Source organism: Giraffa tippelskirchi, chromosome 11 (assembly GCF_054371585.1).
Source record: "Giraffa tippelskirchi isolate mGirTip1 chromosome 11, T2T-mGirTip1v1.2.pri, whole genome shotgun sequence".
Classification (NCBI taxonomy): domain Eukaryota; kingdom Metazoa; phylum Chordata; class Mammalia; order Artiodactyla; family Giraffidae; genus Giraffa; species Giraffa tippelskirchi.
In genome coordinates this window covers 47,808,454-47,817,838 of record NC_137285.1, presented here as the reverse complement: position 1 = coordinate 47,817,838, position 9,385 = coordinate 47,808,454, and the positions used below count along the sequence as shown (strand labels likewise).

The 9,385-nt window shown below is 37.3% G+C and overlaps 1 long non-coding RNA gene across 1 annotated transcript; it reads left to right on the top strand.

Moving 5' to 3' along the window:
• Positions 1–2,941: 2,941 nt before the first annotated feature.
• On the top strand, positions 2,942–8,104 carry LOC145527359 (uncharacterized). The gene is made up of 2 exons (XR_014069712.1): positions 2,942–3,321; positions 5,164–8,104. It is a non-coding gene; the product is annotated as an uncharacterized LOC145527359 (long non-coding RNA).
• The last annotated feature ends 1,281 nt before the right edge of the window (positions 8,105–9,385 follow it).

The window sequence follows — 9,385 nt, the reverse complement described above, 5'->3', positions numbered from 1 at the left end:
TCATCAGGGATACATATATAAAATGTGAAATTTTAGAGGATATAACTGTTTTTTGATATTCCTAAATTTGCTTCCATATTGATATCAAATAGTCAGGTGAGTTGGAGATAGAGAAACCATTCTCAGTGCATCTGTCAAAGAATTTCAGACAATTTGATGGATTTTTTTTTAATTTATTTTTTTAGGTAGTAAGTTCTGAAAACAGAAACTGTTGAAAGATATCTGACCTGAATTTATTTCACAAAATTGTATTCCCTTCTAAAAGTGTGCCTGTGATTTATTCTCTGTCACTGCTGTATCTACACTAATGCACCATTATGCATAGTGGGTATTTCAGAGATATAACCATTCTTCCTGAAGCCAGAACTTTATGATTACGTCAGACATTGTCTGGCATAATCTATTTAGCTTGTCCATTTTACCTCCATAGGTAAATTAATCTGGAATAATTACTCAAATATTTACTCTTCTATGTTTAAAATTTGCTAGAACAAAGAAATTATGCATGCAGGAAGTGTGCAGGGGGGTTGAAGATAACAAATGATACATCAAGCACAGCCTAATGTGGCTTTACTGGAGTAGAAACACTGGTAATAAATCACCTGCCATTGTTGATAATAAAATACTGCATTGGCCTCCATCAGCCACAAGAGAAAGGTTAAATGTTATTTCTCACAATAACCATGTGGTCTTCATAGCTGACACCTCTAATATTAAATCCCATCATTATTTTCTATAGAAAACATTTGATCTTTATTCCTAATGGAGCATTTTTGCAAAGAACTACTTTGCTAATATCTAATATCCTTGAAATACTTTCATTCATTTTATAGTTATTTTACTCTGTGAAAGTATATCTTCTCTTTAGTATAAAACTACTTTTATGTAATGGCTAGATTTGGGAGGTTGAAATTTATTCTGGTCAACAGTAAGTAACCTTTTAATGATTGGATTCATATGAACTCTGTATTGATGTGGCCTGCAAATTGAAATATTATCCCTGAATAGGCTCAGTGATTTATTTTCTAGTTTATTTATTAAGTCAAATCTCAATTTTTGTCCATGTTATATTCATTCTAAATTACTCTTATTTCAGACACCAGCCTCATCTCTTGACCTGTCTATACAACAGTTATTTCTGTCAAAACCTTTCTGTAACAATTAATTTCTGAATTAGTTCAGAAATTAATTGTTATAGAATGGACTTGAAAGGTATGTTGGTCTAAAAGGAAAAGCATGAAATTTATTTAAGGATATGCACACATAGGGCTTATATTTATCAAGGTACTGACCTATATCTGTATATATATAGATATATATATAGAAGCTTGTATCAGTGAAAATATTAATTATGTACATATAGCTAAATGATAACAAACACTTCCAGCTGTGGGCCCAAATGAAATTACACTATTGATGACCCCATGTACATGTCCGCCTTATTGCTCACTCTTCTTTATGAAAGATATCAAATTTGTACTTACAAAATAGTTTTTTAGCTATATTGGGCCTATGGCTTCCTTCCTGTGCTGCTTCTGTTCATAAACTGTTTTAAAGGAAAGCTTCTTTCAGTGATCATCTGGAGAACAGCAAGTTTAATGAAATTGTTTTATCTCCAAACATTCCCTGAACAACCAACCTCAAAGTGTCAGTGAAGTCATGCTTAATGTACAAAGGAAGAGAAAATTCCTTCCTGTGTAACTCACTGAAGAGAATTGTTAACTGGGCATACCAGCATTGCATGTGACCAGTCACACACTCATATCCCTCCAACCAAACTAGCAATGATTTTCTTAACGACTCACCCAAGATCTTCCTCTGAAAAGGAACATTTCATCAGTAAAACCATCTTCTATTCATATATGCTTTTAAAGTTTTACATATGGTCATCAAGAACAAGATGGTGGAGGAGTAGGTGGACATGGAGTACATCTCTCTCCACAGTTACATCAGGAATACACCTTCAGACACAGAAGTGCATGCAGAACACCAGCTGAGAGCAGACAGGAGTACCTGAACAGTGGAAAAGAATATATCTGCTCTGCTCTGCTCAGTCGCTTCAGTCGTGTCCAACTCTGTGCGACCCCATAGACGGCAGCCCACCAGGCTCTGCTGTCCCTGGGATTCTCCAGGCAAGAATACTGGAGTGGGTTGCCATTTCCTTCTCCAGTGCATGAAAGGGAAAAGTGAAAGTGAAGTCGCTCAGTCGTGTCCGACTCTTAGCAACCCCATGGACTGCAGCCTACCAGGCTCCTCCATCCATGGGGTTTTCCAGGCAAGAGTACTGGAGTAGGGTGCCATTGCCTTCTCCAAAAGAATATATAGACCCATGCAAAACTCAGTAGGATGAAGGAACTGGGGGGAAAAAATAGGAGCGTTAGTAGAACTGGACCTACCCTCGGCAGGTGGGAGAACTGAAGCAGGGGTCCAGTTCCCACATCAGGGCAATTGTCTGAGTCAGAGGAGAAACATTTAAGGCTGAGAGTGAAACAGCTGATCTGTGGCAGCCTAAATGGAGTGAAAATCAGACAGTTCTTGCTGCAGCCATACATATCCTGGACAGGGACGTAGATCCCCTGGAAGTTGCAGCAGCTGGGAGCTGGAGTTTAGGGATTGTGGAGCAATCTCAGGGTGAAGGCTGCTGTCGACTGTGGAAAGACAGACTGAGGGGATGTGAGGGAGATTGTGGTGGGAACTGCCTGTGGAGGAAAGCCGGTCAGCCATGGAAGCAAGTTGATACTGCTGAGTCTGGCAAAGGGGGTAGAGCCATCCCCATAGCCTCTCTCCCCCAACACGCAGGCATTGGCAGCCAAACAGTAGAGAGGCTGGCACATCAAACGCCTGACGCACTGAACTACAGGGTGGGACCCCACCCAGGGTGCCCCTTTAAGTGCCTGATGCGCAGATCTACAGAGTAGGACCCCAGTCGGGAGTTCCCTCTGTGTGCCTGACACGCCAAACAACAGAGAAGGACCCCAGGCAAGGGAGCCCGCTAAGTGCCTGTATGGGAGGAGCTCTGGAGAAACACTGGCCAAAGAGGTCATCTGATCGCCGGATACAAGAGGCTCAAAAAAAGACTCTGATAGGGCCATAACTCCTGCGGTGGAGGCAGTCCACGTCCCTGCACACTTGGTGCCACCAGGGCACCGCACGCCAAGCAACTGTGCCACCTTCACACTCAACTCTCACTGGGGCAGAGTTGCCACAGGCAAAAGAATCTTGCGTCTATGTGTGCAGGGTCACTTTGGTCCTGTCTGGCTCTTTGGGACCCTATAGTCTGTGGCCTACCAGGCTTCTCTGTCAAGGAGGGCGATTCTCCAGGTAAGAATACTGGAGCAGTATTGGCCAGTATTGTTTGCCATACCCTTCTAGAGCACTATATTTCCTGCTGCCCTAGCTGCCAACTCCCCTGAATACCTAGTGCTGCCAGAACCCCTGCAACCCAGGCAGCTGCACCACCTCCACACCTGGCCCTCACAGGGGCAAACCCAAGTCCTCCAGGGCAGCCTCGGGAGCAAACTCCAGTGGATGACCCACAGGCAGAGGTGGAAATAAAACCACAATTGAAGCCCAGCAGCAGCAGTGTGGCTAAGAAAGAAAACCCCTAACCTTCCCACAGTTGTACAAGCTGCAGATTAAATCCACATGATCAACTAGGCAGAACTCTGTGTCTATGGACTATATAAAAAGTCATTGAGAGCTTCCACAAAAGAAAATGCACTAGTTTTGATAGCTGTGGACATTGGAGGCAAGAACACAGAGGAATTGGACCAGATTAGAATCAGCTTCCCCCACAGCAGGTCCTGAGATCTGGATTCCAGTGTTGGAGGGCATTCTAGGGAGGTGAGGTGGACTGTGACTCCCACTGAGGGAAAGGACTCTGACATCATTGACTCAAGAAAAACATTTATTATTCTTATGTTTTGACTTGTTCTGTAGATTCTTTTTTCTTTCTTTTTCCTTTCCCCCCCTCTGTTGTAGTTGTCGATTTTATTGGCACTGTGGAATCTAATTAAGTTTTTTGAGCTTTTTCTTTTTTCTCAGTCACATTTTTTTTATTGTTGTCATAAACCTCTGCCTCTATGTTGGACTTTTGCAGTTCTGAGGAGTTTTCTTTTTTTTTTCCTCTCTTTTTTAAATTTTAATTTTTTAAACCTATTATTTTTTTTTCTACATTTATTCCTTTCTTTGCTTTTTGTACTGTGGTTTTCCCCTTGCAGTTAGTCTTTAATGTATATAAATATTCTTCATCTACCTCCATTTAACTTTGCATATCCATTCCTTCTTTCTTTTCTTTATTTCCTTTCCTCTCAACATATTTGTTAGTTTTATTTTCATTGCTTTATTTTGCAATTGGCACCTTGCTGTAGTTTGGTTTTCCACTTTGTATTCAGTTAGCTTTGTTCTGGTAGATACAATTTTTGGTTTCCTTTGTTCACTAGGTCAATCTATTCTTTATTTTTGTTGGTCTGTTTTGATTTTGCTTATGGGTGTATTTGTATATGTGTATATTCAGTCACAGTTTTTATTGTTGTTATAAACCGCTGCATCTATGTTGGGCTTCTATAGTTCTGTGGAGTTTTCCTTTTTTCTTTCTTCTTCCATTTTCTTTTTTTTTTCTCTTTTTTATACTTTTAACTTTTAATTTTTTAAACCTATTATATTTTTTCTACATTTGTTCCTTTGTTTGCCTTTGCTACTGTTCTTTTCCCCTTGCAGTTACCTTTAATGTATATAAATCTTCTTCATCTACTTCTATTTAACTTTGCATATCCATTCTTTCCTTCTTTACTTTCTTTCTTTTCCTCTCAACGTATTTGTTAGTTTTGTTTTCATTGCTTTATTCCCCACTTGCCACCTTGCTTTAGTTTTGTTTTTCCGCTTTGTACTTTAGTTAGTTTTGTTCTCTACTGGTAAATATAATTTTTTATTTCCTTTGTTCGCCGGGTCAATCTATTGTACTTTATTTTTGTTGGATTGTTTTGACTCTGTTCGTGGGTGTATATGTTCATGTGTATATTCCATTATATTAATTATTATTTTCCTGATTTTGTACCTGCCATTTGTCTGGGGTTCATCTTTGGTTTCTCATTTTTGGATATATTTCTTAATCTCACTGAATGCCATAACAAACCACTTGTGAAATCTTCCTTCCTTACCAAGATCAAGCCCTGAGGCTTTGGAGTGGGAGCACTGACTTCAAGGCCCCAGATACCAGAGAACTAACCCAAGGGAGTATCAAATAGTGAGAACTGACACAAAGGAAACCACTTGAATACAAGACCCAGTATCACCCAACCATCAGTAGCAGCCTGTGCAGATACTTCATCTAAACAACAAACAAAACAAAAATACAAACCAAGTCACCAGCAGGCAGGATTATCACCTCACTCAGCCTTGCCCATCAGAAGAAAAACAAACAAAGAAACAAAGAAAAACTCAGCACAAATCTCATACAAAACTTACACAAAAAACTGGACCAACCTAGGGAGGGCAGAAACCAAAAGGAAAAATTCAACCATGAGGCCTGGGAAAAGGAGACCTCAAACACAATAAGTAAAAAAAAAAAAGAAGAAGAAGAATAATGAAAAGGCAGAGAAATAATACACAAATGAAGAAAAAACTAGAAACACAGAAGTCCAAATAAATGAAGAGGAAATAGGCAAACTTCCTGAAAAAGAATAATGATAGTAAAGATGATAGTAAAGATGAAAACAAAATGGAGAAAATGCAAGAACTGATTAACAAGGACCTAGAAAAATTAAAGAATAAACATACAGAGACAAACAACACAGTTAATGAAATTAAAAATGCTCTGGAAGGAATCAATAGCAGAATATCTGAAGCAGAAGAATGAAACAGTGAGCTGAAAGATAAAATGGTGGAAATAAATTCTGAAGACAAAATAAAGTAAAAAGAATGAAAAGAACTGAAGATAGTCTCAGAGAGCTCTGGGACAATATCAAATGTAGCAACATTCAAATTACAGAGGTCCCAAAAGAAGAAGAGAAAAGAAAGGGTATGAGAAAATTTTTGAGGAGGTTATATTTCAAACTTTCCCGAACATGGAAAAGGAAACAGCCAATCAAGTCCAAGAGGCACAAAGAGTCCCATACAGGATAAACCCAAGGAGAAACATGCCAAGATACATACTAATCAAACTAACAAAGATTAAACACAAGGAAAGAATATTAAAAGCAGCAAGGCAAAAGCAACAAGTATCATACAGGGAAACCCCACAGGCTTAACAGCTGATCTTTCAGCAAAAACTCTGCAGGCCAGAAGGGAATGGCAGGATATATTTAAAGTACTGAAAGGGAAAAATCTACAATCAAGATTACTGTACCCGGCAAGGATCTCATTCAAAATTGATGGAGAAATAAAAAGCTTTTCAGACAAGCAAAAGTTAAGAGAATTCAGTACCACCAAACCAGCTTTACAACAAATGTTAAAAGGATTTATACAGTCAAGAAATAAAAGAGAAGAAAAAAGATCTACAAAATCAACCTCAAATAATTAATAAATGACAATAGGAATGTATATATCAATACTTACTTATGTAAAGTAAGTAAAAATGTAAATAGATTAAATGCTCCAGCCTAAAGACACTGACTGGCTGAATGGATACAAAAACAAGACACTTATATATGCTGTCTATAAGAATACGTCTTCAGACATATAGACTGAAAGTGAGAGGATGGAAAACCATATTCCATGTAAATGGGAAGCAAAAGAAAGCTGGAGTAGCAATCCTCATATCAGACAAAATAGACCTTAAAATAAAGAAGATTACAAGCAATAAGGAAGGACACTACATAATGATCAAGGGATCAATCCAAAGGAAGACATAACAATTGTAAATAACTATGCACCCAACATTGGAGAAGCTCAATACATAAGACAAACACTAACAGAGATCAAAGGAGAAATTGACAATAACAAAATAATAGGAGGAGACTTTAACACCCACTCACACCAATAAACAGATCATCAAAACAGAGAATTAATAAAGAAACATAAGTCTTAAATGATACATTAGATGAGATGCATCTCATTGATACCTTCAGGACATTCCATCCAATTGCAGAAGAATGCACCTTCTTCTCAAGTGCACATGGAACATTCCCTAGGCTAGACCACAATTTGGGTCACAAATCAAACCTCAGTAAATTTAAGAAAATTGAAATCATATCAAGCATCTTGTCTGGCCACATGCTACGAGACTAGATATCGATTACAAGAAAAAAAACTGAAGAAACACAAACATATGGTGGTTAAACAGCACATTTCTAAATCACCAACAGGTTATGGAAGAAATTAAAAGGGAAATCAAAGATTTTCTAGAAACAAATGGCAATGAAAACACGACAACCCAAAACCTATGGGATGAAACAAAAGCAGTTCTAAGAGGGAATTATATAACTCTACCTCAAGAAACAAGAAAAACATCACATAGGCAACCTATCTTTACACCTAAAATAACTGGAAAAAGAAGAACAAAAAATCCCCCCAAATTAGTAGAAGTAAAGAAATCAAAAAGATCCAAGCAGAAATAAATGAAAAAGAAATGAAAGAAACAATAGTAAAGATTACTAAAACAAAAAGCTAGTTCTTTGAGAAGATAAACAAAATTGACAAATCTTTAGCCAGACTCATCAAGAAAGTAAGAGAGAAGAATCAAATCAGCAAAATTATAAATGAAAAAGGAGAGGTTAGAACAGACAATGCAGAAATACAAAGGATTATAAGAGACTCTTATGAAAAACTATATGGCAATAAAATACATAACCTGGAAGAAATGGAAAGATTCTTAGAAAAGTTCAATCTTCCAAGACTTAATGAACCAGGAAGAAATAGAAATTATGAACAACCCAGTTACAAGCACTGAAATTGAAGCTGTTATCAGAAATCTCCCAAAAAACAAAAGCCCAGGACCAGATGGCTTCACAGGAGAATTCTATCAAACATTTAGAGAAGAGCCAATGGCTATCCTTCTAAAACTATTTCAAAAAATTGCAGAGGAAGGAACACTTCGAAACTCATTCTACAAAGCCACCATCACCCTGTTAACAAAACTAGACAAAGACAACACAGCAAAAGAAAACTACAGGCCAGTATCACTGATGAACATAGATGCAAAAATGCTCAACAAAATTTTAGCAAACAGAATTCAGTAATACAGCAAAAAGCTCATACACCATGATCAAGTTGGGTTTATTCCAGGGATGCAAGGATTCTTCAATATACACAAATCAATCAATATGATACACCATATTAACAAATTGAAAAATAAAAATCATATGATAATCTCAATAGATGCAGAAAAAGCCTTTGACAAAATTCAGCACCCATTTATGATTAAAATTCTTCAAAAAATGGGCATAGAATGAATCTACATCAACATAGTAAAGGTCATATATGATAAGTCCACAGCAAACATTATTCTCAATGGTGAAAAACTGAAAGCATTCCCCCTAAGATCAGGAAGAAGACAAAGTTGTCCACTTTCACCACTATTATTCAACATGGTTCTGGAAGTCCTAGCTTCACAAATCAGAGAAGAAAAAGAAATCTAGATTGGAAAAGAAGAAATAAAGCTCTCACTGTTCGCAGATGACATGATACTATACATAAAAAACCCTAAAGATAGTATCAGGAAATTACTAGAGCTAATCAGTGAATTTAGCAAACTTGCTGAATACAGAATCAATACACAAAAATCTTTTTCATTTCTATACACTAACAATGAAAAATCTGAAAGAGAAATTAAGGAATCAATCCCATTCACCGTTGCAACAAAAAGAATTAAATATCTAGGAATAAACTTACCTAAGGAGACAAAACAACTGTACACAGAAAATTATAAGACACTGATGAAAGAAATCAAAGATGACATATACAGGTGGAGAGATATTCCATGTTCCTGAGTAGGAAGAATCAATATTGGAAAATGACTATACTACCAAAGGCAATCTACAGAGTCAGTGTGATCCCTATCAAATTGCTAATGGCATTTTTCACAGAAATAGAACAAAAAATTTCACCATTCATATGGAAACACAAAAGACCCCTAACAGCCAAAGCAGTCTTGAGAAAGAAAATGCAGCTGGAGGAATCAACCCTCCTGACTTCAGATTATACTACAAAGCTACAGTCGTCAATACAGTATGGTACTGGCACAAAAACATAAATATAGACCAATGGAACAAGATAGAGAGCCCAGACATAAACCCATACATCTATGGGTACCTTATTTTTGATAAAGGAGGCAAGAATATACAATGGGGCAAAGACAGCCTCTTCAATAAATGGTGCTTGGAAAACTGGATAGCTACAGGTAAAGGAATGAAATTAGAACACTTCCTGACACCATACACAAAGATAC